The sequence below is a fragment of the Pseudonaja textilis genome, chromosome 1 (assembly GCF_049901715.1).
Source record: "Pseudonaja textilis isolate UNSWEBS1 chromosome 1, rPseTex1.2, whole genome shotgun sequence".
In the NCBI taxonomy this organism is placed as follows: domain Eukaryota; kingdom Metazoa; phylum Chordata; class Lepidosauria; order Squamata; family Elapidae; genus Pseudonaja; species Pseudonaja textilis.
In genome coordinates, this window is record NC_141990.1 from 94,682,385 (window position 1) to 94,708,056 (window position 25,672).

The window sequence follows — 25,672 nt, forward strand, 5'->3', positions numbered from 1 at the left end:
TATCCTGAGCCCAAGCACATCACTGTTCAGAAGTAACATTTGAAAGCAGTTCTCTTTTGCTCGGTGGATAAAAGTGCATGTTTTTATTCATTTAGAGAATACTCAGCCTTTTAGAAAATATCCACTCAATGAGAGGTGATGCGCATGTTTTTCACGTAAGGCAGAAAGTTAGAATCAATTATTTGCAAAAAGAGTCACTAATGGAGTCTGTGCATCTGGGCAGATGAAGTGTTCTGAAAAATGGCAACAAAGGTATTCAATCTATTTTTGCTTTATTTATTTGCTTTTTTAAAAAAAGGACAGCCTCGAAGACCTCCGCAGTAACTCAGCTATTATTCTGGACGGGTATGAAATATTAGCAAGGAGCAAATGCATCCATCTTTAACTAGGAAGCTTACTTGTCATTCTCCTCACCCCGCCCTGTCTAATTCTCCTCTCCTTCAGTTTACTCTTGACCGAGTTAAGGAGTTAATTAGGCATATGTGTACATGATACCACTCTCTGAAACAGCATCCTTCAGAGGTCAGGATGATATCTTCTCTCCTGGGATTCTGGAAAGCTTTCAGAATCTGGCTTTGGCCCCAGACCTCAGGTTGACGTTTACATTTGTTTGAGGCCTCTGTTTTGTTTGGTCGTTTTTGTTGTTTTTTAGATTTTGTTTTTGGTCTGGCCTGACTATTTGATGTAATCTTTTTAGCTGCTTTTTGTGTTTTTCCTAATTTTGTATGCCTTGGAAATTCCCTGGAAATTTAAATGAATGATCAAATAAATGAGAAAAATAGAAAAGAATGAAATTTGTTTCTCAAAGTTGGAAAGTTTCCTTGAAGTCCAATGTTGTGATCATAAGAACAACAACAGAAGGAGTAGCCATCCTTCTTTAGCCAAATATTTTCATCTGCAGGTGGATCTTGTGTATAGACTGAGTGCTGCTCATCTCCTTCTGAACTTCATATTGTGGCATATTGTGGCTGATGCAATAAAATAGGATTCAGAAAACAATCACCACTTTTAAGGTGGGGCGGGATATGAGGGGAGTATTTCCCCTGTAAATTATGTAATGTGATAGCAAGTGGGTGAAGGAGATACCTTCTCTCTTTGAATGTATTCATTTATTTTTGGGAAATGATCAAACACCCAGGAAAACAGGAGATTCAGTTAGTTCAAATGAGTATAAAGATTTATTGCAAGCTTAAGCTCTCTACAAGAATCTGTCCAACTGACCATTAAGGGAAATGCATGGGAGATAAGAGAGGTATTCAAGATGGGCTGAACTTGAAACTCTTGTGGGCACAAAGGGACTCATGACTTATGACATGCTTGGCCTCTCCCTCAGGCTCAGCCTGGTCATCTTCTACAGAAATGTATTCTTCATAGTCCTAAATATAGCAAGCATTTGAAGACCATGTTGGAAAAGAGGTACAATGATTATTGCACCCAAACAACTTAGATCCAAAAATATACTATAATATATATAATATACTATTAATTTTACAATTCTTAATTTATTAACTTCATTCAGTATATCTCAACCTCAGAAATTTTAAAAATTGATTTCATTTGTAAATATTTTGATTGATTTAATATTTTGATTGATTTATAATTTTAGAATTATAAGATGTCCAGAGTCACTTAGTTGAATTGGCTGGCTAAAGAAATTGAATAAGAAATAAATAAATAAAATGTATGGGACGTATTTACTATTTCTTAACACGCTGGCTGGGAAACTCTGGGAAATGAAGTCCACACTGCTTAAAGTTTCTGAGGTGGAGAAATACTGCTCTAAATGCAGGCAAGATCTAAAGGAATATTTTGAAACTACACACTATAAGGTGATAACCATCATTTTCAATTTATGTTTGTAATAATCTTGTAGAAGCTCTTATGCCTGGTGGTCATATCATCTGAATTTTTGATCAGTACAAAATGTTATTTAACAGTAGAGTGTGCAAGCTTTATTTTCCGTAGGGTATCACAGATTATAACATTAAAAATGACTATAAACATGAGACTGAATTTATCACATCTAGAGTGATTCTTTGACAGTTGACCTTAGTTCTCCTTGAGACTCGAGAAGGATCCTTGATGACAACAAACTAAACTTTAAGATATTCAAACTCTTCTTTCTTTTAGCTCCCTTGTCTTAGAAATGAGCACAGATACTTTCCCATTGTTTTTGTCTAAAAGGTTTGTCTTCAATTAGCAACTCTTAATTTTTGTTTTTTTTCTTTGCACTACTTTTGTTTTGTTCTTTGTGAAGCGGTATATAAATCTTAAGTGCTATTTAATAGCACTACTTTAATCCATTTAGACCAAAGACTGCACATGCATAGAGGTCAGTGGGGCAATTTTCTGCACTGTAATAAAATGATTATAGAGATTAGAATTATCTCTACATTTGATCTCTATATAGAAAATGAGATGTGAAAAATTAATGTATGTGGAATCCATATTACTTTTTTCTTAGTGACAATGATTCTAATAGAAACCACAGTGATGCCACTTCCATCATCATGCAAATGAGATGTGCATCTGACATGTTATGCAAATGAAGTTCAAGTATAATTTTAATAATTTGTCTGATGACATCATAATGTAGTGAGACCCATGGATTCTCTTCTCTCTCCCTCTCCCTCTCTCTGTGAATTGGCCATTATCTCAACAATGAAAGCCCAGCTCTCTCTAGTAGAAAATTCTGATAGTTATAAAAAGGCAACCAATTGTTGCCTTTTTAATGTGGTGGGTTTTTTTTTTTTTTTTTTTGTACCTTACTGCCAGAGACCTGAAGATGGGAAAACTTATGGAGTTTCTATCTCAAATGAAAAAAAAATAATGTGGTTACTTTTTGGTATGTATTTTGAGATGAATTTATTGGGAGGAAAAAAAAAAGAGTGAGCAGTGTATTCTCCTGTACCTCAAGCAACAAAATACCTTCTTTGGGACCTGAGGCTAAACCACTGATCAAGCACACATTTGTGATTGTTGTTATTTCCTTGTTTCTCGGGTTTTTTCTTTTAGGGATGCAATCTTTTATTTACTTTTTTCCCTGAAGAAGACCCACTGAAATGAATATAGTAGAACCTGATCTCAAGAAAAGATCTCACTGTACAAAGACTTGACTTGAAGGCAGCTTCTTCTTCTATCTCCAATTTTTTTGCCTTCCGATCTGAAATGCTGTTCAGCTCTGTAAGGCTACCCTTGAAATTTACACTAGTAGAGATTTCAATGTATTGTTTCTTTAAGGGCAAGGGTTAATTAATTAAGACAATAGTAACATGTAGTATGAAATCTTCCTTCCCCTCCCCTGGATTTCAGAAAATCATATGAAATGAACCAGATAAATACAAGAAAACCTTATCTGGGGTGTTATTGTTCACAAAGACCAAGACTCAGGTAAATATATTGGTAAAAATGGGAGATGCAAAGGTAAAAGAACACTGAGAATTTTCCATTGCATATTTTTATAATTAAATACAGAATTTGCAGTACTCTACATCTGGAACAGAACCTGAAAATCTGCAGAAGACTTCTCATAAAGCACTTAAAAAACTTTCTGTCTTGATTTTCTGATGTTTCATGATGGATAGTGGGTTTTTTTTTTTTTTTTTTGAGAACAGTCTGGTCTCTAATTATGCCTTTGGCAGCACCAGCTCACCTTTTAAATTATGGTCCTCTCCCCCAACTCCAAATTTATAAACAGAAACTGCCTTCTATCCTAATAGTTTTAACATTTCAACAGTATCAAAAAAAGACTGTTTGATCCAGATATAAAAGTTTTTAATCAATAAATTATTTTCTTTCTGATTATATATATAGTGAGCTCTTTTATATATAAGTGAGTTTTATATATAAGTGAGCATATAAGTGAGCTCTTTTCTCTTTGAAAAGCAAGTCTTACTCTCAAAGGAACAAATACAGGTCATACTGTTCTGCAATGCAGAATTTTGCCTATTGCACATTTAAAATGTACGCAGCTATAAGAATTCAGCCAGAGGAGAAAAAGGCAAAATCTATAGACCTCAAATATGATTCAATATTTAAAAATTCATGTAATTACCTAGGTTGCTTTGAGTTTAATTTTTGAAGCTTTTTCATTTTTGATCTGATGAAAATTTCCCAATTAAAATGGTCTAATATTTACCTCAACTTGTATTAACAACCTGTCTGGTTAAAAGCAGGAAATAGTAAAAGTATAGATTGAGGATTTGGCTGGAAAAAGTAATTGAGGCTTTGAATAGCAAGCTTTGGTTAATTCTAAGAAAGATCCAGTCTGCTGTTTACCAGAAAGCAAAAAATTGTTGCCAGAGTATCCCAGGTCAGTACATACATTTATTTCACTGAATGCTTGAAAGATTGCAGCACAATCTTTCTGAATGTCAAGGGCAAACTTGCACAAATAATGAAAGCATTATTTGTTCATTAAAGAAAATAAACCCTGAGATTTTGCAAGCTGTCAGAAAATATCATGGGATTTTGCTAAGAAAGTGTTAATAATGTCATGGCTTCATTTACTCTATTGATCTAGACCTTTCACTGTGACATGGGAACCTGCTGGGTCAGTCCATTGGTTTATCTAATCTGGGGTAGCTTACACTGACAAGTAGCAATTCTCCAAGGTTTCAGGATGAATAATTACTGCAGTGCCAGAGAAATGTGAAATATTTTCCGTTCAAAACATTTCTTCTGTCCTTGAGCTACAGCCATTCCCTCCAGAACAACTAGTTGAATGAATATATAATATTTGGTGTATTTGAGTGGACACAGACGCCTGGATTTGACAAATGGATGTAATCTAAAAGAATCTACAGTTCCAGGTGTAAATGGATCATCTCAGATAGAACTTGTGCATCCCTTCCAGTGAAATTCTGTGGGATAATCTAATCATGGATTCAGAATTTCAGCCAAGCTCAATTCCATTGAGTTGGTACTTTGTCAAATTCTGAATGTTTTGGTAATCAAGCCTCAATGCTTTCCATTGGTGCTGATCTTTTTTTGGACCTAATTGCAGTATTTGACAGAACCATTTCATATTGCTGTTGAATAACACTTTCTGGACTTCATTGTCCAGATGCATGATTGACGCAAATTTATTCTTTCACAATATTGCATGTTAGAGTTTATTTACTTTGGAAAACCTCCCATTCCTAGATTAATACTGTTTTATTAATGTTGGTGTAGTGGTTAGAGTGCAGTACTGCAGCCTACTTCTGCTGATTGCTGGTTGCCTGCAATTTGGCAGTTCAAATCTCACCAGGCTCAAGGTTGACTCAGCCTTCCATCCTTCCGAAGTGGGTAAAATGAGGACCCAAATTGTCGGGGAAAAATATGCTGCCTCTGAGAGGGCTGTAAAAAGCACTGTGAAGTAGTATATAAATCTAAGTGCTATTGCCAGTGTTATTTTTATGATGTCCCTGCACTCAGTCATACAGTGTATTGTTTTAAATATAAGTGGTTTTGCACTTGGTTTGTTTTACTGTTAGCATTTGGTTATTGATTTACAGTGATGACAGTCTGCAATCACTGTATTTTTCAGAATATTTACAATACCTTTGTACAGGAATCATCATCATTATCGTCATCACATCATATTCTGCTTTTGGTGTTTTATTCTCTTTTTTCTTTTTCTTCCTCTTTTTTTCTATAGTATGGTTTTCTTTCTTCTCTGTGTATTCTAGTTAAAGGCAAAAATATTAAACTATTGAAATATAATAATATAGTATTTTAAATATTTTGATATTTATGATTTTACTCATAATTTTACTCATGAGTTGCAAAGTGTGATCAGTGCATATACATTTAATAAATAAATAGCTACCTTATTCTTCAAGTATCTAATTGTATCTAAACACTCTGCTCAAAAAGCTTTTGAACAGAATGAAAAATAAACCTAGTTTCTTCTTTTAAGTCAGAACCTTTCCTATCCTGTCAAATATCAGCAAGAGCTACATCCATATGTCTATCTTTTGCTAGAATCAATAGCAACATTAGCAACAATCTACTCTTCAGTTTGTCAGATGGAAAGGTTTGAGCAAACCTTTGGGGAAAAAGTGGCATGCTTTTGCTATAATCTAACCCAAAGGACTATCACTAATTGCATTGATTTTTTTTGGGGGGGGGGAATGCAATGTCCAAATTAGAAATGGATTTTTATCAGCATTTTTTCACCTTTGCCGAATCCTCTGACCATGTATCAGTGTCCATGTTCCAATAAAAGTAATTAAAAGATTCTAATATGCTTGAATCATCAGAAGGGGCTGTTTGAGAGAAAGATTAATATTCCCATCCAGCTTCATTGCTGTTGCCTTAAGTGCTGAACACTGACAAACAATTGCCTGTAAAGACCCTGTCGGACCTTTCCAAGCTATTTAATGCTTTGCTTTATTTTAATGCCATTGTTGATGGATTTCACTTTGCTATCCTGCCTGGAATGATTAGGTTCAGGCCAGTGCTGAGCTGTAAATCCAACATGCCTTATCCAAGTGAACGTTTTGCCATAGATGTGATATGTGGAGGCATTATGTTTTCAAATGGTTCTGTTGGCTCAGGCCTTTACATCTTACCCTATCTGAAAGACGTGACACCAACTAATTTGATACCACTTCTACCACCAGAACTGTGTGCCTCCTGGTAGATTTCCATGGTTCAGAAGAAGACTGGCATTTGGATTCATGTGATTAAGGGCAGGGTGGATTTCCACTCTCATGCCTGCAAAGTAGGCTTGAATATGTATAGATTAAGGAAATGCTGTTTCCCCCTCCACCCATCATGTTATCCTTCTGATTTAAAAAAAAGGATCAAATATTTTTATTTTAATAACCCAGGCTTCATGAATGGGGTCTTTTGCAACATGACTAAAAGAAGTGGGGTGGCCTTGCAGCCTCATATATTTACTGAGGATAGGGAAGACACATGGTGTGCAGAGGTTAATAATTCACTGCTCCATACTGATGTTTTCCAGCTTCTTACTTGCTACCAAATGATTCATGTCACCTCTTGGGCAACCCTTGCTTGACAGCCTCATTCTCCAGATGCTATTATTTACACCTGATTGTCTTTTCTCTGTAAAAAGCCACCTTCTCTGAAAAAAAAATCACATCTCAATCACAACTGAAGAAGATTTAAGAGATTCTGCCCAGGAACACAATTTACTTTGCTGTCTATTTATTTTTTTTAATCTCTACAATCAAAATCCATAATCTTCTGTTTCACAAGGAAACCGGTGCCTGGACATATTTAAACATTCTGTGAAGAGGAGTTGTTTGTCTTGTTTTCAGCAAAGATGTTTGTGTGCTGCTGTGCTCCTTCCATCAGTCAAGTTTAACCAATTTTTTTAAACAAATTTTATTAATTTTCAAAGACAATACACAAACAAACAAAACATAAAACGTAAGAACATAAAACATCTTTTCTAAAAACTGCTTATTAAGTTTTAACAAAACAAATAAAACATCTTGTTTAAGTACAGCATAGTTCCAAATTATCACATTTCCATACAAACACAATTTAATATGCATCTTGTGTATTCAACTTCATATCTTATTACTCTTTTTCCAAGTTCTCACTATTTTTCCCTTTACTTCTATTCAATTTTATTCATTAAACTTATACTTTCATCTGTCTTATTTACAATTTCATATGTTCTCATCCAACATTCTTAATTCTCAATAAACAAACATAAACAAACAAAACACATAACATGAAAACATAAAACTTCTTTTTAGAAAGCAGCTTATCCCCAGGTTACATCTTTTTGTACAGACATAAATCAAATTCATCCTCACCTTATATACTATTTCATATCTTATTTAACATTCTATATTTTCTATATGTCTTCTCCCCTCTTTTCACTGTCTTAATTCTATTTTATTTACTTCATCTCAATTTAAATCATTATACTTGTATCTTTTGTCCCTTCTTTTTCAATTATCTATTTATCTTTTCTCTTTAATACAAATTTTTTCCTGTAATCAGTGGTTGAAGTATGACGCCTTTCTATCTTTCCCCCAAATTTAACACTTAAAATAATACATAATTTCCATTCTGATTCTGCTTAGTACATTCTACATAACATTTTAAAATAAAAAACATAATAAGCTTATAGTAGTAAAATCAATGTTCCATAACAAATTAATTAATTAAACTCTATTATTAAATCTTAAGACATTTTACACATTCCCTACAATATTCTATTAACACATAAAATATTCCAATTTTCTAACTCTATTTCAAATACAAATACAATACAATCTTATGTACTTTTGCAGAATCTCTTTTTAAATTGTATTTTAATCTTTGTCTCTAAAAAAAATGCTGTTTTTAACATCTTGTTTTAAGCCTTTATAACTTCTCTTCCCTTTTTCCCCTTCTTTCTTGTCGAATCTAGCCTTTTTACCCCCCCATCTCTCAATCTCCACCCTCTTAGTCTCCCCTCTCTGTTGTATTCCACTTTTCTGTTGCTTTCTGACATTATATCGATTTTTCATCTTATTTTTCCCTTTCTTGATTGTTTTTTTAAATCTTGAATTCTCCATTTTCTTTCCCCTTTTTCCCTTTTCTTCCTCAACTAAAGTTGTTTGTCCATTAAAGATGGCTTCTTCTTCATCATCCCAGCTTTCTTGTTGCTGTATTTCCTGATAAGTAGAAATCGCCATTTGTAAGAAGTGAAAAACAGATCCAGAAGAGCCCTTGCTTTCTTGTTCCTCTTCTTTTAGCTTTTTAAATTCCATTTTTAATTCTTCCACAGATAATGCCATTGTGAGGTTTTTTTTTAAACAATCCAAATGTTTTTAGTCTTTCAAAAGATAGTTTGCAAAAGTCCCAAAGTCATCCAGCAATCAAAATCAACACAAACTGTTTCATTTAGCACTTTCTTCTTTTAATACTTTCTCTTCCTGGGGTAGAGTTCAATTACACAATTTCAAAATGATTTTTTAGAAGTTTTATTGCAGTTTAGTCTCTGATCTCATAAGCTCCAAGAAGTCTCCTCCAGCAAAATCTTAGTATAAATCATTTACCTCTCCCTTCCCACTTATAGCAAAAAGATTTTGATTTTTAAATATCAATGTTCAGAAATCTTTAGTGTCCCCTTGGCTTTAATTTTCAAAATTAGTTACCTTCTGTTGCCAAAGCGGGTATTTCCGATTTCCATCTGCTATCTCTGTAGGGAAGGAGAGTGGAAGAAAAAAAAACTTTCCCTTTCCACTTTCATCTGCAGCTTTTTATGATCTTCTTGGGAAACAATGTATCCTTTAAAGAGCTAAATATCCAGGGTATTCAGATGTTACTTGTTGTCCTGGTTCAGCCAAAAACTTTCACTTTCTCAACTTCCTCCTGCACAAACTTGTCTGGCTGAAAGGTTCTTTGTGGCGGCCATTGCTGACTGCCACTCTACCACCTTTGGAAAAGGGAGTTAAGCTGGCTGAGGAAGTGGGTTGCGATGCCCACAGACCCCTGCCCAGATCTCCCCTATCTTCAGTTATCTCTACGGGATAACTATAGCCTCCAAATCCAGCTGGATCGGAGGCACTCCAGCGGCGAGCACAGCAGGAATCGCGCACAATCGCAAATTCCTGCCACTGCCGAAGCTTGACAAACCGGAACCCCAAGTTTAACCAATTTTAAAGAGGCCTGACCAGATAATTCTTCTGCTGATATTTGGAAAGATTAGAACATTACTTTCGCTAACATCTATCATTCATTTGCAGATCCCAGTTGAACTTCCTTCTCATCTTATTATAGCTGATGAGATCCTGCTGGTTTTTTGTTCACTTCAGGAAAGTAGAAGACAAGAAAAGAAGAAGATAAATCTTCTTTCCAACCTCAAATATTTATAACCTGAGCCTAGTCAGCATTATTGTTTTGAGAGGTGTTGGTGGTGGCATTTATTAAGATTCTGCAGCTCTTCAGGGAGTAACTTTAAAATAGATATGATTCTGTGATAATGAGAGAAAGCAGAAGCCCTGGAAGCAAAGGTCATTCCTTAAACTTTCCATCTTCAGGGTTCTAGTGGTGCTTTCCCCACCCATACCAAAAAAATCAATTATACTTTCCTGTTGATGCTGAAGCACACCTCCCAGGAGTATTTGCAAACATAGCCAATGATGTAAGAAAATATGATTTAGCATTCCCTGTGAGCCACAAGTACCCACAGACATTTGTTTGGATGATTGAGTGGTGCAAGGGGTGGATGTGTGTGCCCTAATCCCAACAATATACAGGTTGCTCTTGAGATCTTTGTATGATGTCATGAGCAGGAATGTCTGGAGAGATCTCCAAAGCATTTTTCCATGAATGACTTTATAACATCCTGTAGAGTTCTAAGCCTTTCATTGATGTCATTGTATGAACATCTTAAAATAAAGCATCCACATTTGTGGGAATGTGGAGAAAAAGGACTTGTAGCCTTGCACATTCAAACTAATTCTTGAACTGGTACCTAATACTTATTTCATGGGTCTTGTTTAAGAAATTTAATTCTGTAATCCATGTGACCAGATTAAGAAATCTTCTAAAATGAGGGAGACAAAATGACTAGCTCTTTAGGAAAATCAAATCCAATGGTTTGAATAATGAAGTTTTAGGAAAACTGAAAGATGCCAGCTGCCAGGCACATAAATTTTTGTCTGATTCTTTTGTCATCTCTTATGCTTTCTTGGTCACAATCTTTGCCTGAGGCATAGTCATTCTTTGTCTCTTGATGTATAGGAGTTATTTTACCATCAATAAGATGGGCATAGTTTATTGATTCAGAGCTCTATCCTATATTTTGGCCCAGGAACACTAAAGAGTTCTTTGCTGTGGAAATGGGAATAGCATTTTTCTTTCAGCAAAAGGCTACAACATTAAAAGTGCAAGGGGCCTGATTGGTCCATATATGCTTGTTTCCACTGTACAACCAATCTCTACCCTGGGGATTTTCTTCAGATCAACTGAAAATTTAATTTTACAAGCCCTGCTTTAAACTGGAGTTTTGCCTTATAAACATCTGCTACTTGAAGTAAGTTAGTATGTTGTTTATTTATTTATTTAAATTTATATTGTTTATATTGTTTTCTAATGTTTCAGAGGGTTCTTTCACCTGGAAGCAATAAAATGCAGGATCCTGGTTAAATTGTGTTGCCTTCTGTTCTGCTTCAACCATGAAAATTAGGACTCCTGTCTAGATAAGAATGGGAAGAAGAGAAAGTCAGATAGAGAATTCCTGCATAAGTGCCATACAGTATATTTGACTGTTGGAAACTCTCTTGCTAAAGTGAGGCTTGGACAAGACTAGAAAGTTTGGTTAGGCAGGAGTGGGGAATTGATACCTTTCAGGTGCCTGCAGCCTGAGTAATAAGTCATTGATTTGTACAGGAAATCTGACACACAATTTCTGGACGTAAGTCTACCAGTCTTCTGAAACCCAAGTAACAGCAGGGGTGATAAAGTTGTCTATCAATAGACCAGTCTTCTGTGAGGCTGGTAAATGTTCCCAGATAGTTGGTAAATTTCTCAAAATAGTTCAACTGATAGCTAGGAAAAAGAGGGTTTAAAAAGGATTAAAATTTTAAAAGCCCAATTCTGGGGCTGCAGAAAAGGCTGTTACAAAGTTATAGGACATAGACATATATAGGCATCTTACCCTTGAATGTTGAAAGAAGATTTTTTAAAATTGCTCTTCCTAACTAACATGAAAAGTTGCACTTCCCCTAGACCTCTCATAAAACAAGATAAAACCAACAAATCATGCAAATGATCTCAGTGGATCGAGGATCTATATCTCTTTATTTTCCAACCATGTATTATTGTAGTGGACGAGGAATATATTTAAGAAGGAAATCTAGTTAATTTCTTGTGGATTCTTCACTGGAAAGGGATACCTTTACCCTCAACCTCTCCCCCGCCTCCCCCATTAAGATGTAAATGAAAATATGTTCCAAATATATATTTTTAACTAAATCTATTGACAAATACAGTGCAAACAAATGCCTCCCAATTTGAAAGAAATAATTATTAAAATGAAATTCTCCTGGCTTCTCTCAGCAGTGAAAACACACAACACACACACACACACACACACACACATCAACCAAAGTCCTCACTTGCCATGATGTATATCAATGTGAAATAGAACAAATCAATTGAAAACTGATTGTTTTAAAGGGGCAGGAAGAACAAAAGTCATATTTTAAATAGCCCATTCTGAAGATGGCACAAAGTGCAAGTTGGAACTTTTGACTCAAAGTTCAAACAGCATTTCAGTACTGCAAATGAGAAATTGGCAGGAAAAAAAAAAAGATTATCTCTCCAATAGCCAACCTCACATCAAGCTTTTTACGTAAGAGTTTGGGATTCAATTCTGTCTCATAAATTGAATTTAAGAGATGTACCATTTCTGCCTTCTAAAAGTCTGTCCATTCTAATAACTGGAAGAAATCTGAACAACTAATGAAACACTTTCTGCACAGTTCTGTCCAGTGTGGAAACTGCCTCTAACTTTCCAAACAAAAAGTAGCAGAGGTCTTTGTGTTCTTCGTACAGGCTGGAATAAAGTTGGCAAGGATACAGTGACCTGCACCTCTGTTTCCCATTCTGTATAGAACCTTGGGAAAGGGGTGCAAACACATCTATTGGCTTTGCAGTGCATATAAGGAGAAAAAGATAGGATGCCACAATAGTCTCATATTCATTTTTCAAAAACATTATGCATTCTTTCTTTTTGTACATCAATGTAATAAGTCCGATTGATTGATTGATATTTATTGATTATGCGCATTAAGTTGGTGTCAACTCTTAGCAGCCACATTTATAGAACATAAAACATAGAATAATAGGGTTGGAAGTGACTTTGAAAGTCTTCTAGGCCAATCTCCTCTCAAGCAGGAGATACCATTCCAGACAAATGGCTGTCCAGTTTGTTTTTGAAACCCTCTAGTGATAGAACACCCACAACTTCCAGAAATAAGCCCCCAGGATATACTATATATTTCCTCTATGAGCATAGATATTTTCCTCTATGGCAATCTTTCTTTAACCTGAACCTTTTGGTCTTCTAATGGTAAACCATCACCATAGTAACTGAGTCTATCCCCCTTGTTACTGGTTATCCTCTTCTTCTCTTTCCACCTTTCCCAGCATTAGAGTTTTTTCTAAAGAGCTTGATCTTTGCATAATGTATTCAAAGAAGGATACTTTGAACCTGCTCATTTGATCTGGGGTGAAAACTCTAAGCTGATTTCTTTGATGATCTATCCCCCACCGCCCCCCTCGGCTCTTCATGGTATCTCAGAAGTCTTCTCCAACCTCAAAGTTCAAAAGCATCAATACTCTTCCTCTCCTACTTCTTCAAAGTCTAGCTTTCATTTCCATAGAGTGTCACAGGGAATACCTTTGCTTGCAATATTGTGATTTTTGTCGGTATAGATAAATCACGGTATTTGAATATGTTTTCCAAAACCTTCCTGGATGTTCTACCAAATGCTAGTCTGCAGCATATTTCTTGACTGATTATTCCTTTACTCTTGATGGCTCATCCTAAAAGACACTACTATCTATGACCGTGATGGCGAACCTATGGCACGTGTGCCAGAAGTGGCGCCTGCCCACCAGCTGATTGTTGGGTATCTGGTGCACATGTGCAGGGTGCGGGGGTGCACAGGAGACATGCATGCATGCACAGAGATGCATGGCACATGGGGGGATTGCACACACATGCGCAGGGGGCATGACCCCCCGTGTGCATTGCCTTCTGGTTGCTGCCACATAAGCGCAGTTTTCGGCATGGGAGCCCAAAAAGTTTAGCCACCACTGATCTATGACTTCAGTATCTTTATCATCAGGTCTAAGGCTAATTGTTGTACCTGTCATCATTTGCTTCTTCTTTTCTTCTTCATATTCCATTTTAGTTCCATTTGTTCATCGTGCTCCTTGATTTCTATTATTACACCGTTCAAATCCTTTTCAGTTTTGGCTATTAAAGAAGTGTCATCAACATAGCAATAATAATAGCACTTGGACTTATATATACTGCTCCACAGTGGTTTACAGCATTCTCTGAGCAATTTACAATGTCAGCATATTGCCTCCAACAATATGGGTCCTCGTTTTACTTACCTTGAAAGGATGGAGGGCTGCACCAACCTTGAGTTGGTCAGGATCTAACTCCTGGTGTGAGCAGGGTTAGCCTGCAGTACTGCATTCTAAACACTGTGCCACCATGACATAGCACAGATTACTGAAGTTTCTTCCTCCAGTTTTAAAACCACACTTATCTTCTTTTAATTCAGCAAATAATCCTGAATAAAAAAGAGGAGAATATATAGCCTTCCATTACTTCTTTGCCAATGTGGAGCCAGCCTGTTTCACCATGTTCTGACCATACTGTAGCTTTTTGATCTGTATATAGGTTCTCATGAGGACAATCAAATATTCCAGGATTCCTGTTTTTCTAAGCACATTCCATAGCTTTGTGCGATTGATATAATTAAAAGCCTTTCTATAATCAATGAAGCACATAGTGATTTCTTTCTAATATTCTTTGGCTTTCTCCATTATCCAACATGCATGAGCAACAATGTCTCATGTTCCTTAGCCAGCTTGAACATCTGGCATCTCTCTTCCCATTTAGGACTCTAATTTGCAATCAGATGATCTTAAGCATTATTTTGTTAGCATGTGAATTGAAGGATATAGCAGAAAACTTTGCTCACTCCATTAAGCAGGTGTTTTTTGGGGCATTGGAATGTAGATTAGAAAGTCAAAGCCCTAGAGATACTCAGCTGAACACACTGAAAGGAATGCTCTATTATGTTTGGGGACATGGGGAGAGAGCAGATATAGGAAGGTAAAATCCACTGGGATTCTCCAATTCAGCTTCCATAGCTCTTCAAGCATCCATTTTGTATTATCTAGTGAGAGAGAACAAGAAAAGGTGTAATAGGACTTCCACACTAAAAGTTATGCAGCCATCACAGATGTAATATTTTTGCAGATGTGGTGCCTATGAAGGCTGGATAAATCTTTTAAAGTGAGTCAAAACATGATTCTACTGATTCCCTCTTAAGGTGTAAACATGAGCACAGCACTGACACAAATAATAATCATCTGGATTACTAGCAGGATTCTTTCCTCTTTCCCATCTGAGGACCCAGATTGTTGGGGGCAATATGCTGACTCTATAAACCACTTAGAGAGAGCTGTAAAGCACTGTGAAGCAGTATATATGCTATTGCTATTGCTCAGGAGCTAACACCTTATTTTAATGCTTGAAAAGTTCATTTTCTCTCCTTTTCTACTCTGAGCTCCACAAATGTGTTGTATTTCAGCAGTCCCCAACCTTTCTGGCTCTTTGAACCAGTGGCAGTGGTGATGAGGAGCGGGGGGCGGGGAGAAGAGATGGTTTTGCGCACATGTGCTGCTTGTACAAATACAGCTTTACACGCTTGCCTGCCACTTGCGCTACCCGGTGAGTGGTTCTGAGAGCTTTGGATGGTTTTCTTTATGTACACGGAAGCCACTTCTGGTGAAAGAACTTCTTTTATAACTTCTTTTATGACACTTCGACCAGAATGGTTGGCTTCAACCAGAAAGGTTGACTTTAACCAGAATGGTTGAAGCACCATATTAAATTGAACCGGTCTTTCAATCCAGTTTAAGATTGCTCTGCAAAGCAACATCTGCTGTGTCTATTTGTAATTATAATTGTAAACAAACAAGCCAATGTCTCTTCCCACTTACTCATTCTCATATGAACTTATTTATGTTTCAGGATAAATTCATAAACAGAGGATAGTTTTGCGAGTGCATAAGAGATGCCTGTTTTTGTGACCTTTTGCTTTTGCCTTTTTTTTCTTCCTTCATTTATTTCTCCTCATGCATAGAATAATACACATTCTTCTAAAAAGAGAAATGGGAAAGTATTCAATATATAATTAGAGGCAAAATGATTACATTTATCCAAATGTATATTAAACAAATTTAAGTACAATGGTTGTCCTTGTCTCAGTCATTATTTTTTGGAATGTGTCCTCAACATGGGAAAATATGTTGCAGTGAGAAAGGCCATCATTTGGAATGAAGGAAATTGCCATTGGCTAAATCAGACCATTGAGCTCTCTAGCTGACATGCTCAACACAATCTCACCCTCCAAATATTTCCAATTACATTTGTCACAATTATTTGTGAAAGGATATGCTAGATAGGCTAGTGGCTACTACATCCTACATTTTTGGAGGGGTAGAGATCCAGAGGTGGTATTCAGCAGGTTTGGACCTGTTCTGGAGAATCGGTAGCAGAAATTTTGAATAGTTCGGAGAACCTGCAAATACCACCTCTGACTGGAGATTTTACAGTATCCTTCCCCTGCCACGGTCACCAAGCCATGCCCACAGAACCAGTAAAAAAGAATTGAACCCCACCATTGGTGCAGATGATCTAGTTTTGCTCTATCCTGATAGCAGAAGCTTTTTGAAGATTCTAAAAGAATTCTTTTTCGATCCTATGAAAAGATATAGAGGACCAAGCCTGAAATTTTCCATATCCAGAGCGTTTTTTTCATACTACCTCACTTAGTTTGAGTGATGTATCTTAAGTACTTCTGCCCGGACTGCAGAATGAAAATTGAAGAGACTGCATTTCTTAGAAACCACTGTCTTAAAAAATAGCCGAGGAAGGGTCCATGGGAGAAATCTATTGATGAAAAACAAAGCTGATCTCTTCATTGCTTTGACCCCTCTGGTTCAAAGCTCTCTGAAGTAATATCTAGCTCTTGGAAATGTAAGATGATGAATCAATATGAAACTAATCTTACTTGAGTGCGAAAAGAGGGAGAATGGAATGTCTTGTTTGGCTGGCTTTGCTAAGGGATCCCATTCCACCAATCTCCTGCTTTTGCAGTTAATTTGCTTTTTTCAGACTCATGGAAAAGTCTCGGGTGAGTACTCTATTTCCATCTTAAAGATTTTCATGTCAGGGTGAAATGCAAAACCTGCTGAAACTCATCAACCGGTAGCTAAATTAAATGATGAAGGAGACCGTGGCTTTTCATCCGTCACTTGATCTGGAAACTGCCACTGCCTATTATTGTTACTATGTCAACTGATACAGGTGATAAGCATGTTAAAGAACCCTTAAGAATGAAGTGCCAGAAAAGAAGATGTGGCATATCATTAAGTGCATGGAGACTTCCTTTGCTCACCCCCTATTCTCCTTTTACTTGTCATGTATATACCGTATATAACAATGTCTTGAAGACAAGTCTTAAGTCAAGTATGTCTCCTGGTGAAGACATAAATGTAATATTTGTTTGCACCAATCATGGAAATGGTTTGCCATTGCCTTCTCCTGGGATGGTTTTTCCAATTTACCAGTCTAATCTACATCCTTAGTATTTCCTGGAGGTTTCCTATCCAGTGGTGGGATTCAATTGTTTTTACTACCAGTTCTGTGGACGTGGCTTGGTGGACATAGCAGGGGAAAGATACTGTAAAATCTCCAGTCAGAGGTGGTATTTGCCAGTTCTCTGAACTACTCAAAATTTCAGAACCTGCTGAATACCACCTCTGCTCCTATCCCAGTAAAACCCTGTGTAACTCTAGACAAGCCAAGATCAATATAGCCCCAGGCAGCAAGCATTGTTCCCTAATGCCAGATTCAACATAGATAGTGTACGGGAAGAAGCTATAGCTCAGAGCAGTGATGGGATTCAAAAATTTTTTACTATTGGTTCTGTGGGCATGGCAGGGGAAGGATATGCAAAATCCCCATTCTCTCCCCACCCAACTAACCTGCTTTCCAGCTCCATTCTCCTGGGCAGGGCAACAAAAGAAGACCCAGCCAATCAACTGGGACTTGGGAGGCAGAGAATAGATGGGGGCGGGGCTAGTCAGAGGTGGTATTTGCCGGTTCTCCAGAACTGGTCAGAACCTGCTGAATACCACCTCTGCTCAGAGGATATCAATTCAATGAAAAAAATGGCATGGTTAAATGTTTACAATTAAACAATTTATATATCCAAGGATGCTCTAGAACAGAGTTGAGAAAATCTATCGAAATATGAAATTCTGTATAGCAGTTGGCTATCATAACAGACAATTTCTACAGGATTTTTGCCAATTTTGGATTGTTAATATCAGTTGCTTTGCATGTTCAATCATGGCATAACAATAGGTATATTGTTGGTGCAAAATGCAGCAGCCCACATGGTTTTATGCAAACCCTGGTGTGCACATGTATCAACTCTCCTGCAGGAGCTACATTGGTTGCCAATTTTCTTCTGAGTATAAGACAATGTGCTGGTTGTCACCTTTAAAGCCCTTTATGGCTTGGGTCCAGGTTATTTGAAGAAACATCTCTTGCTAGTGACATCTACTCAACCCATTAGAGCGAGGAGGCAGGGAATGCTGCAGGTCCCACCCCTGAAGGAGATGCACCTGGTAGGACCTAGAAGAAGGGCCTTCTCTGTGGTGGCTCCATATCTCTGGAACATCATTCCCTCAGAGATTAGAATGGTCCCTTCATTAATACTATTCTGAAAGGCACTGAAGACCTGGTTTTGCCAGCGGGCCTGGGGAACCCAGAGAGGGATGGAACCCATCAGATGGCTAGTGTGATCCGCTGTTGTTGGGGTGGTGGGTGGGAGTTGGTTTTTGTTTTTGTTTTGTTTTTTGTTTTTCCCAAATTTTGTTCTATTGTACTTTACTAATTTATTTGATTCTTTTTGTTAGTTCTTATTTTTTTATTTTTATTTTTGTGTTTTAAATTTGATTTTACATTGTGTAAGCTGCCTCAAGTTGCCATGGGCAAATAGGCGGCAATATAAATCAAATAAATAAATAAAAAATATATATTCATTTCAGAAAGTTCAGAAAAGTTTAGATGAAACAATTGTTTGAATTTGCAGAAGAAGCCAAAAGACATAGAATTGAGTAGAGAAAGTAAAGAAATTTTGGGTAGTTCAGAGAACCGGCAAATACCACCTCTGACTGACCTTGCCCCCATCTATTCTCTGCCTCCCGAGTCCCAGATGATTGGCTGGGTCTTCTTGTATTGCCTTGCATAGGAGAATGGAGCTGGAAATCAGGTTAGTGGGGTAGGAAGGGAATGGGATTTTGCAGTAACCTTCCCCTGCCATGTTCACCAAGCCACACCCACTGAACCGGTAGTAAAAAAATTTGAATCCTACCACTGGAGAAGTTAGTAGCACAATGTTATCTTACTCTTTTCAGGACATGATGAACAGCAGTTGACAGTTCTGCCTCTTTTTTTTAAAGAGCATGTGATGAAATGTACACCTGGAAAAGGAGTGTGTGGGGAGACTCAGCAAGAGCACCACTGTTTTCAGGGGGAGGAGGCAGCACCTTTCAGACTGGGATCCAAGATAAGAGACTGCACAGTCTTGAGCGGGATGGGAGAGGAAGGTTCAGAGTAGCCACCCCTTAGAATCTTTTAGGGCATATGTATGAAGTTAAAAATTTAAAGCTTTAGTCTGGCAAGAACCTGTCTCTTAGGTGTAAGCAAATAATTGGGCTCAACTGGATTTCACTGTCTGCTCTTTGAGCTTGATAGAATTGCACTAAGTAAGCCTAATTTTATGGTTCTTTCAACCAATCAACAAAGTCTTCAGGCTTGTGCATATTGACAATGAATCTTTTGATCAAACATTATTGCTGAAAACTGAAAACCATAACCAGTTACATTTCAGGACTTGCTGTATGTTCTCAGAAGGCATATTTTGTCAAGCTTTATCTTATTTCCAATTTTATTTATTTGGAGGTGGCTAGTAATGCATCATTATCCCAGGAAATATGAAATGTAAGTGCATATGGGTATAAAAAATAAGATAAGGTTTAAAAATAAAACAAACAAATAAAAACCCCTAAGGCCTAAATAACAATGGTTGAACCATTGCTATTTAGGACTTAGAGGTATTTTTTGTTTTAACCTTACCTTACTTTATACACACACTTACACACACATATGCACAAGCACGAAATATTAACATGCCAACTCAAATTACATTTAATTCATTCAAAAAAATTAAATTTCAAGGTAAACTCTCCCAAGGTAATATACAACAAAATTATAGTTATAAAACACAATAAATCAATTACTTCATGGTTGCCTGCCTTTAATAATAAAAAGTGTGCGGATTATATATAGATGAAACAGAATTTTTTTGTCATTTTAAATGGTAAATGACATTGCAATATTACTTCCAAAGGGGGAACAAATGTTCAAAACCCTATGGTACTAAAGGATTTGGAAAAGAAAATAGTTGGGTCTCTTGTTTCAAATTGCTCAGAGGTTATGGTGTTCCAACATGTAGGGGTTGCAACAAAAAGGCACACTTCCTGGGTACTACAAAAGGCACTGTTTTATAGATAGAACCAGAAGCATAAGTGGAGCATAACAGAGGTGGTATTCAGCAGGTTCTGACCAGTTCTGTAGAACTGGTAGCGGAAATTTTGAGTAGTTCAGAGAACCACCTCTGACTTGCCCCGCCCCCACCTACTCTCTGCCTCCTGAATACCAGCTGATTGGCTGGGTCTTCTTTTGTTGCCCTGCACAGGAGAATGGAGTTGGAAAGCAGGTTAGTGGGGTGGGGAGGGAATGGAATTTTGAAGTAACCTTCCCCCTGGAGTGGGGAGGAAATGGAGATTTGACAGTATCCTTCCCCTGGAATGGGATAGGAATGGAGATTTTACAGTATCCTTCCCCTGGAGTGGGGTGGGAATGGAGATTTTGCAGTATCCCGCCCCTGCCATGCCCACCAAGCCACACCCACCAAGCCACACCCACAGAACCGGTAGTAAAAATGTTTAAATCCCACCTCTGGAGCATAAGTATAACATGAGATGTGGCCATAAATGCCTGTGCCATTGCATTCTAAACTAATTGCAGCTTATGAGTAGTTCATGGGCAGCCCCATGTTGAATGAATTTCAGTAACTCCCTTGGTGACCATAGCATGAATGTGAACAGTGTCTTCTGATCCAGGAAAGGGTGCGATTTATGCTCAACCGCCATTTCATTTGCATCATAATTTTTAAAAAGTGTAATATTTCCCCCTTCCCAACAGATGGATTAGGGTTATGCATAGGTTTCTTAAAGAATGTGTTGGGATTGTATTAAGGTACAGGTTCTTGTGATGAGGACAGATTCATTTCTAGAAACAACGAAACAGTGGAATTCTAAGACTAAATAAATAAGCAAATGAATGGATTGGCAGATGGATGGATAGATGGGTGGATTGCCCAGAAAAGCAAATGAAATGATCTTTTTGAATACAATTATTTCTAAGAATTTTAGTAATCAATTTTAATGACCTGTTTAAGCAAAAATAGATGAACATGTACTATAAGGCAAGAGATGGCATCAAATTGCAAACATTTGAATTAAGTACCCTGTTTCTCCAACAATATGGCCTCCCCCAATAGGAAGTCCCAGCATGTTTTATAGGCATGAAATGAAATTAAGTCCCTCCCCCCAAATTAAGGCCTATATTAAAACATGCGAAATGGGGGGAATGGTGGGTGGGCTTGTCGTTAGGAAGTACTTTTGTTGCACACCCGGATATAGTGCTGCCTGTGTTGACCCCAATACGAAGTGCCCCACCAACACCGAGGTCAACATCCAAGCTGTCACCACCCACCCGAAGATGCAAGTGGGGAGGGAATTAAGTCACCCCACAAAAGACGGCCTAGCCATTTTTTCGGGGCTTAAAAAAAAAAAAGACCCGGCCTTATTATATGAGAAACACGGTAATTCATTTCATAATCCTAAAGATGTGTAGTAATGGTTTGTGTATAACTGTAATCGCCAGAATCAGTGGCACAGTTTCCAGCCTATTGAAATAGGATTTCTGTGACAGGAACTATAAGAATAGGTATTATAATACTAAAATAGACTTGGCCCAGAAAAATATTTTCATATTGTAATAGATGCAACACAGATCTCCCTTCCCTCTTGTTGCCTTTCTTAATCTGTTCCTTAGTCTCCCCAAGAAGTTGCTCATCTTTATTTTTAGATTGCTTGAGTTTGGGGAGTCTTATGATATCTTTAATTTTAAATACTATAAAATGTATATAAATGTTTTATTTATATTTAAAAGCCGTATAAATGTTTTTAAATAAATAAGTACAACTCAAGAAGTATTTGCTTTAAATTCAATGTGTTATCCCAATGTAATTCCTTTTCACAATTGGCACAGAAATTGAACTGGCTGGCCCTTTTGGATATGAAGACAATGATCCATGAAGGCAGAACTGTTTTCCTAAGCATTGTGCTTTACTGGATCCCAACCCAGGACATCAGAAATAAAGATTATGTTATAATTGGTCCAGACAACATGCTGGCTCAGAAAGGAAGCTAATTTCCAGTGACTTCAAGCTTTATTTAACACCTGCAACAAAATGCCAATGCGTGGCTTCCTTTGGGAACTTTACAATATGCTCTGAAAGGGTTCACTGTTAACCAGCTCTGGGGATTGGTAAAGGTAATGTCAAGTCACAGTCTAGCTTCTTTCCTCCAAGGGAATAGCTCATCAGATGCAAATCAAATGTGGGGGTGATTGTCAAGGAAATGTAGAAATGCATAATGATTATAAATGCAGAGTAAATGCTCAATAAAGTACTATCTAGAACTTTTAAGAGCACGAGCTGGAAAAGATCCAAATATTTATAGTTAGATGAGACAGAGACATTTGAGTAAACTGCAATGAAACCAGACATTATTTCATACCACTAATGATGTCCACTACTCTTTCTGTTTTACATAAAACCAAAGCCTTATTGATGCAGTTTTAGAAGTCTATAAAACCTTGAAGGGTTGTTAAAATTCTGCTCAAAAATACCGTCATGAAAATTCATCTTTAATGAAGAAACCATTCTGCAGTAAAGGTCTTCCATCATCAAAGACAGATTGAAGGGACAGGATCAACTTTTTATTCTACATCGCAGATAAAATGTTTCCAATTTTGAATAAATTGCTCCAAGGAGCACAATAACCTGACATTGCTCTAAAAATGCTGACCTATTTAATCCGACCCTATTGGCCAAGAATTGACAACTGTCCAAGTTAAAATGAACTAAACTCTACTTTCAGTGCTTCTCTGTGCAAATTGAAGTTTTTATGCTTCTGTCTGCAAACCCCAGCAAGCCTCAGCTCCTTGTCTAATATCCAGAATCCCACTACTGTGGATGCAGAAACAGATTTTACAATTTCAAATGTAGGTGCTGGGGGTAAAATCTGCATAACTCACTAGTTGGCAATTAAGAATATTAAAAGCTGTGATGTTCTCCTGCAATCCAGTGGGCATCCAAATTTTTGTAGCCCATATATGGTACCTTCTTCAAGTGCCGAATTCCTGTGGTTTGGGGAAGATTCCCCCCCCCCCCCTTAAGCCAGAATTAGACTAGTTCTGATGAAATGCAGCTTTTTAAAAATGAGCCCTTATTAGTAAGTTACTGAAACTGATCTGGGCTTACTACATAGCACTTTTTGAAGGCTTGAAATAATTACAATTAAGAATGGTAGAGGACAAGTCATACAGGTGCATTTCAAATCCCAAAACAAGATTGAATCCACACTCAAAACCCCAGCAGGTAAAACCAATGGGAGATCAGCTTGGGGACCTCCTGGACAAAATCTCTCTAAGTGGTCATTAAAAATAGACATTGATTTGATGGCACATAATCATCAAACATCATCAACGATAATAGGATGATAGCAGCTTCTCTGATTTAAAAAAAAATACTGATTTTGTATTGCCAGAGATATTTTGCTTTTTTATGACAATTAATCAGCGCACCATATCTCAGCTGTAAAACTCCAGATTTGTGAAAGTGAAAGGCAGCACCAAGAATTAGAGTTTTCAGTTTCAAATCTTTGCAGCTCAAGTATAGTTCATTTCACTCAAATATGGTACATTACTCTTGAACTAGAGAAAGATAGTTCAGTTACAGAGGACCTCATGTAAAGCTGTGTCAGAGCTCCTCAGTGACAGCTATTTATAAAGAAAAGCAGTATATCAAAAGCAGTAAGAGAAGGGGAGTGGAGGAATGGAGACTGCCTCAAATTGCCTTGCCCTGAGGGACTTTGGGAAGCTTGTTATCACATCTGGAGGGTTAGATGACAGGAGAATTTCATTTGCTTTTTCTATTTTTGAAAAAAAAAACAGCATTCTTAAATATTTGTTTACTTATTTACAGGGCTTAAAGCCTGCTCTAATCAGCAGCATTTTCAACAAAAAAGAATGAAACAAATATTGAAATGTGGGGAAAAATAAAGCTGACAGATTCACCGATGCAAGCAAATGGCTTAGAATGTTTAGCTTTTAAAGGACTGCATTAGAATTCTTATATATTCCACCACGTTTACGGCAATGAATCACAGCTGCCACTTCTCATATTTATGCTACATGGAAAGTGTGTTCAATGTGATGCTGGAACAGATTGATGTATTGAATTTGGCCGTGGAGAAGGGCATGGATTTTGTTCCTGCTGTTTTTTACCCAAATTCACATATTTGTTCTACTCAAGATAAAATAACGAATAAAACTGGAAATAAGAGAAAGTTGAAAAGACAGATCCTTCCATGTTAAAAAAAAAAATGTTTGTTAGGAACATATACCAAACCCTAAAATGTAACTAAAGATTACCAGTTATTCACAATACTGTGGACTGTTCAAAGTAAAAGGAATCAATTCCATGTTATCCTAAAGAGCATTAGAACTAATGTGCAAGGCATACGAACTCCCAATCTCTCCCAATGCCTGCAACATTTATACTTTTTAAAAAAAAATATTCTGGGACACGCACAATCAAAACCATGTCTCAATTGTATGGATTAAATATTTCAGTGGGAGACAATTACATGTATTCCAGCAAGATGCAAAGAGTCATTACAATGCAGCAATTGCTTTTGCCTCATGAAGAAAATGCCAGGGATATTTTAGCCATGATCTGATCATCTTTATTGGTTCTTCTTTGCATCATCATTTCAAGTATGTATTGAAATCCCTGATCTCAATATCAATATTTGAAAAACTGAAAAAAACAAACTAAGAGAAGATGATGAAGACATGATGAAGACAAAAAACAACAAATAGTTTTCCAATACTATGAGTGAAATATAGGCTAGGGCAGGAACAACATCTTAAATGTCCTGCACACCTGGCTTTTCTTTTCTAGGGGTGACATGATAGCAGTGTTCCAATATTTCAGGGGCTACCACAAAGAGGGAGCCAAGCTGTTCTCCAAAACACCTGAGGGATGGACAAGAAACAACAGGTGGAAACTAATCAAGGAGAGAAACAACCTAGACCTAAAGAAAAATTTCCTGACAGAACAATTAATCAGTGGAACAACTTGCCTCCAGAAGTTGTGAATGCTTCAACACTGGAAGTTTTAAAGAAGAAATTGGATTTTGTCTGAAATGGTATAGTGTTTATATTAAAATTCTACAATCAACCATGCAAATGGGGAGATTGTGAGGATGTTTAAATAACCTTCGATTTGAAAGTCAGTCTCAAATCCTTTTAAATATAATTTAAATTATGGCTTAGAGCAGTACTCTTTAAACTTGACAGCTTTAAGACTTGTGGACCTCAACTCCCAGAATTCCTCCTCCAGTCATGTTAGTTCAGGAATTCTGGGAGTTGAAGTCCACAAGCCTTAAACTTGCCAAGTTTGAAGACTCT